Genomic DNA, 6,852 nt, shown 5'->3' with positions numbered 1-6,852 from the left:
GCATAAATCCCCTCTTCGAAAAAAAGTAATTTAACAGTGCTCTTGCCGTTTCTGTCTAATTTGACGTTGGTAGGTGCTATTATATTACCAGTACCTCACCAAATAAGCACCTTTGTTTTTATATTATTGTTTGTCATTCTCTTGACTTGGGTGCCTAAATATGATTATATTTGCATGAAAACTGTAGCTAAATATCAATCAGAAGCACATAGGTAGAAGTAATGATGACAATGGAAATGTTAGGGCAGGGGTCAAGCTTTAGATGAGTGACCAAAGAGCCTAGCGGCAGGAGGAAAGGCTAAGTACAGACATTAAGCCCCTCAATATGGCCATGGAGGACTCAATTATGCCTCCTCGCTAACATTGAGTCATTCAAGAAATGGGTCTCATTTTCATGTAGCTCATCATGGTGCATTGAGGAAATAAAACATGATGCACCCCATTGCCAGGTTACTGTCCCCACTGAAATGTCTTTTTGGTACATAATAGTCCATGTAGCTCTCTCTGTAGCCATTGTTGTCCACTGTGGAGATGTTGAGATCATTTAGACACAAATACCTCAAAAAGCCCTGTGAGGCTTTAATCTTTCTCCATTATTTTTCCATTATTGATAAATGTGCCCAGAATGACTTGCCATGGTAATAAATGAAACCGTGGTAACCACCCCCTTTCTCCATTTGTCATCCCTTCATACGCTGCACCCTTTCACCTCCCACTTTCATCTTTTTTTATGCTGGGATGGGCAAGTGAGTGTGGCAGGCTATGTTTATTCCACTTGCAGATAAAAGGATAATAGAGTTGGTAAACAGCAGGGTCGAGCCCTGTTAAGTGAGAGGTGAACCAATAACAGCTTTGTCTCTTCTTGGCTGTCATGGTTATCAACCCCATAATCTGTTTCAGCGGGAATCAAATATACAGAGGTCCACTGGGGCCGTACAGACTACAGTTAGGCAGTAAATGTTTGACTTCTTGGGTCACCAGGGCAAAGAAAGTAAGTACGTGAAAATGAGGAACCTGCTCATGGTGGGCCTTGTATGGCTGTTCTGTTCTGTCTTCTTGTTAGGTGTTATTCAGATCTTAAACCTGAATTAGAAGGACATATTCAACTGGAATTAGAGGTGCATATTCACTTCTAACAACCAAGTCTGGAAAGGTACTGAAATTATTAAAGTAATCATAAGACATTTACAAGAGAATAGAGTCCAATTTGTACAGGTATTTAAAATACATTTGTAGGCATTTTAATTAATACATTATAAAAGAGGATGAATGAATGAATTAATGAATGTGCATATTTTAATTGTCTTGAATAACAAATTAACTAATATATACAAATACATTATATCATTGTAAATATATGTATAAATATAAACTTTAGGTATGAAATAGCCTATGTTTTTCATTTAATTATTTAGTGATTTAATGTTTGCCAGCTGGCTGCTGGTTAGCAGTTTTGTTCATGCAAGGTAATTAGTTGTTACCCCTACTAAAGATAACTATTTTCTATTGTTGATTTAAACTAAATCATGTTTAAGCTCATGGTAGACAATGATATTGTTGATGTGGATCTTTGACTGGGTGTGTAGGAGCTTCATGGTGTTGGGCTAGCCTATGCTCAGTATGCTGAAATACATGTATCTAGCTGCCTTATGCTGATAACATGTATATTACCAACCAGATTCCCCTGCATTATTCCGATGGAGGACGAGGATGAATTTGAATTCATAAGTCAACTAGGAACAGCAAAAACTACACATTTCATGTTAGTCTTCATCCCTCTGACACACTCACTCCAGTCGTAAACAGTCAAATAACGTTCCCTTCAGTCGTATATTGTGCTTTTTAGATTTAAGGCTTTTTCTGAACCCGTAGGATGTAGTTACACCACGACTTATCACAAGCCAGCTTTCTCACAGAGAGATAACATTAGGTGCGGGCGGCCCATTCCTTGTCATAGTGCTACCAAAGAGGACCTATTAGAAGACTCTAAGACTAGAAGAAAACAATATTCTTCTATAAGGTCCTCTTCAAAGCAAGTCATCTAAGTATCATTGTCATTCTTTACACTTAAAGCATGGAGAATTTGGTGACACTTTAGTCCTTAAACTTAATAAATGGCAGATTGATTGAACACAATAAATGAAAACTGTCCACTCATTCTCAACTAATTTTGAATACTGTTTTATTAATCAAAAAGCATACTGTTGTATAATCATGATTATAATTATCAATGTTGAAGTTGTATAATCTGTCATTTATTGGGCAAGGGTCTGCTTTTGTTGAGCAATCACACTTCACATTTTCTTTGCGTAAATCCATCTCTAGTTTTTCTTGACGTTGTGATTATGTATTGTTGCTTATATGGAAAGACTTTCTTGGCAGTTTGTTCTGCTTACTTGTGTTTGAACAGACACCAGGTCATCTTCTTCAGTGTGAATGATGAACAAGCCATCCAAGTGTACTTTATAAAGACTAGCCTCTAGTGAGATTGTCCATGTTTGAATGGCGCTGCATCGTAGGTGAATATAGTATGGCACTCACCACATCATTTTTTCCTGAATCCCAACTCTCAACTCTTTCTCTTCTTCCTTTTTGTTGAGGGAATAATCAACTCCTTTTTTAAGTACACAAGTCATGCTCTCTCTCTCTCTCTCTCTCTCTCTCTAGCTCTCTCTATCTCACACACGCACTGTCTCTCTTTGTCTATTCAAAAATGAACGCGGCTCAAGAACAGTTGGCTTGCATTTTTGCCATTCCCGCAACTTCACTGGGCCTGATTACCAGGACGCAGGGGAGACAGAATAGGTCCCATTTCTATATCCCCTTATGTCGTGATGGGGGAGGGGGATAGCATGCAAGCGTATTTCGAATATCCTGATGGAAACCTCTCTGTTCTTTTTTCCCTTTCCATTCCTTGCACCAGTGTCTATTTGTCCAAGAGGGTGACCAGCTGCATGGACTTGATAAACCCACAATGGGAGCCATTTGAATTAAAGGGGGGTGCGGGTGGGGGGTCTACAGTGGGAACAGCCCTGAGTCCCGGGCCAGGACACTCTGCGTACGCAGCTTTAAATGAGTTCCCCCCTCCCCTTTTCACAACCATTGGGAGTCATAATGTAGACTCTTTGAGATTCAGCAACAAAGACACATTTTTGTAGCAATCCTGTTCCTACGGTGAAATTGTCTGTGCTCGGTCACTGGGATTTTAAAACAGCTGAGGTACATATGGTGCTCCGTAGGTGAGGTTTACCCAGTATGCTGAAGTGGCCGTCAATGACTGAATCGAACAGAAGTGAGTCGGAGAAAATGTTGGAAAACATTCCTACTCATCTTCGCGAAACAAGCTTTAGAGGCGAAAGCAAAACTACCAGCAGAGGTCTGTGGAAAAATACATGGCCAAGTCACGATTTTCAAGTGGTTTGTATCAACGTAGCATTTTCTGAAGAATCACTTTAATGAGATCCACAAAGACGCAAACCCTCCAGCACCCATCTTTCCCAGCTCTATAACAACGCATCAGGATAATAATTACATAACATCTTGTTTTAAACCCGACAGACAAGACATCTGAGCTGGCTCATACTCGTTTTGTAGGGCCTGGTGGGGCTCACATATGGCAAGCTATCTGCCAACACCAAGCACTCAGTGGAGGCCTCCCCACAGCTTTGAATAAATGTGTATATACACTGTAGGAGACTGGTGGATGTTTTTGTAGTAAAGGAGGAGAGAGATCAGTATGTGTCTGGATGGGGAGAATTTTGCCTGGCTCAGCAATATTATCTCAGTCACTCCAACAATGCAGAATCCAAGGTTGTTTATTTATCTGTCAGGAACATGAGCACGGTAGCCCATCCCAAAAGCCTGAATGAAAACCCCTTCTCTCCTTTATTCCTGAAAAAAAAAACTGTCTGCATAACAGAGTGGCAAATCAAACCATGTTTGCTTGTAACATCAACAACAAAAAGGAGAAAATTGTGAACAGCTTGTGAAGATAAAGACAAATAATAAAAAAAAAATGAACAGACTGAGAGATGAAGTCAGGAGAGAGATGAGAAAGAGGGTATATGTCTGAGTGGAAAGAGAAAATGAGGGAGGAAAAAAAGAGAAAATATTTTTGGATTAAGCATGCACTGGAGAAAAAAAGAGAGAAAAAGAAGACGAAGAAGAAGAATCTAAATTCCCGGGTCTTAATCTCTCACTCCGGCGCATTGCTAAGCTCTGGTTTGGGATGACAGGTCCCCCACCTGGACAAGCTTGGACAATGTCTCTGCAATGTCTCGTTTCTACAGGAACAGTGAGCCTGAGTCGGCTAATCACGCCCGGAACCAAAGGCACCTGCCCTATCTGCCTCTACATTTGGTGGAGAATCTTACAAGAGGCTAAACCTCACTTTCATGCTTGTCTTTTATTCACGTTAGTGCTTATCGAAACCAAGCTGTTGCCACTGCCCCACATACCCACCCACAAGCTTGGAGAATGCTTGACGTAAGTACAGCCAATCTGGGTAAATACGAATCTCTCCTTACTGTCACTGCTGCCATATTATGTCCCTGAGGGAACATTCTTTTCATAATATCTTAAGCTGCTTAGCGGTGTGCAGCTATTTAAGGCATACATATTAATAGCTATAAGGAAATCATATTTGAACTGTTCCCTGCAATCAATGTCTTTAGGATTGCTGTTATACTTTGTATAAGAAGGTGCTAATAACTTTGAGGCACTTAGAACGGGCAATCTAATCCCTTTGTAAGATAAAGACTCGCCTAGGCATGAGTGTGTGCCAGATCACAGGACAAGGTACTCCCGAGGTTTAGTCCTGCATATCACAAACCCAACTCCACGGCTTCCCCTTACCTCCCTCCCTCCGTTTGTATCTCTCCCCCTCGAGAGGACCTGGCAGCCCGCTTAAAACCCACGAGGTATTGTGTGATTAGACCACTGCCAATCTTAATGAATGCATGGGAGGCACTTGACCACCAACCGCTGGTTTGACTTCCTTAAACTCTAGAACAATAAAGTAAGGTTAAGCTGGAGATACTTTGTGGACAAAAAGTGAATGGGTGACTACAGAATTTTATATGTACAAAGGCAACATGCAAACCTCCGTTGTGGAAGGAAAATTGCTTGTGGCCTCTGAAATGTTGTGTGTCGCCTCCTGATGCACTTCATGGGCATATTTTCTGTGATAGTGTATAGCACAATTGCACCACGAAAAGTGTTAGCGTTGCGTATAGCACAATTCACCAGTCACCTTGCTGTTGGGTGGTATTCTAACCAGAGCCCATTGCTGGTAAATTTCATCATGTCTTTTGCATTTTCCAGTGTATTTACATTTCAGGGAGGGCTGTCAGCAGGGTTTATGTGGGGTGTCTAGAGCAAAACGTTGCAGGGTTAGCAATGTGGCCAAACTTACACAAGCAAAAGTAATCTGCCACCATGACCATTAGAGAAAGGATTACGCCGCCGTCGCTTTCACTGACTCACCCCCTCCACCCGCCTCCAAGAGATTATTTATTCGACTCAATTATCCAAAAATGGCAGATATCGTTTACCCATCCCCAGCACAAAGCGAGAGGGGAAGAGGATGCGACGATTGTGTCCTCTTCGTTTCTGATGATAGCCTAATTACTCAGGCAGTGCACTCTCTTTAATTAAAGTAGAACGGGTTGGAGTCTGATTAGAGATCACACTGTAGTGAGGCTTTTGTTCCTTTTCAATAGCCGTGTACAGGAGCTTGACTGTTCCTCTAATGTTGATGACATTTGCTTACATGATGAAAAGGCTTGTATTTTTTTTCTGACTCTCTTCTTTCAGTAAACCATGAAATGATTACAGAAATACAACCCAGCTCTCATTCACGCCAGCTGTCATGTGTTGGCTTTTTGTTTGTTTGTGTGGCCTAAAAGAAGCACCACGGGTGGTGGCAAAGAGGCTGGAAAGAGCATGAGTTCATGGACCATATCAATCAATCTCTTTCAAGGTTTTTAGATCTAAACTATTGTAGCTTTATCATCTAGTGTACAGTGTTTATTCCCATGCTCATCATTTACATGTGAATAGTCTTCCTTCTTGTGTGTTTAGTGTTCCGAATATCGTCCCTTTACAAAACCTGAATAATTTAGTTTTTAAGAGAGTCACTTCTCTTTAACCTTCTATGTTCATATATTAACAGTAAACCCCCCTGGGACATATATCTGCTCTTTGGACCTTTGGACCAGACCTCAAGCTGTTTTGAGCGTCTCCACAAGGTGTCTTTCCTCTGTGTTCCAGCAGGGGGTGCTGGGTCACAGAGCTAAGAGCCAGGCAAAGAGCAGGGAGAGCTGGGAGCCACTGTAGGGCAATGGCTCCCTGAGCCAGGATGAGTGCCTCAATTGTGAGGATATGTTCCTCTAAGCCTCTGGTTGACAGCAACACAGTGCTCTTATTTAAAGCAATTTCAAACATGTCTTGTCTGACAAGTTTTAAATCCTACTTAACACCCCGTAACAGCCATGAGTTTACTGTCAGAATTAAAGAGGCGAATTCTCAGAGGGGGAGAAATTATCACTTTCATTTTGTTCGCCTCTGTTCTGCGGAAGGGACACGGCAAGGCCTGTTTACCTTGGGATGAATATATTATTACCAATTTGCAACACAATGCTTTTCAGCGGGATGAAAAGGAGTGTGTTGAAAAGTTTACCTTATATTTTAATTGCTGATTGTATGGCTCAGGGAATAAAGGCCCAACACTAGGGGGTGGAGGTTGGGGAGGGGGTGGGGGAGTGATTGTGACTGTGTTAGACTTGCAGGGCAAAGCAGCGTCTGAAGAGATCAAACCCCTTTAGCTGGGGTTTTTAACTGCAGACTACGTGT

Source organism: Sprattus sprattus (assembly GCF_963457725.1).
Source record: "Sprattus sprattus genome assembly, chromosome: 2".
NCBI classification, from domain to species: domain Eukaryota; kingdom Metazoa; phylum Chordata; class Actinopteri; order Clupeiformes; family Clupeidae; genus Sprattus; species Sprattus sprattus.
This window is presented reverse-complemented; position numbering follows the sequence as displayed.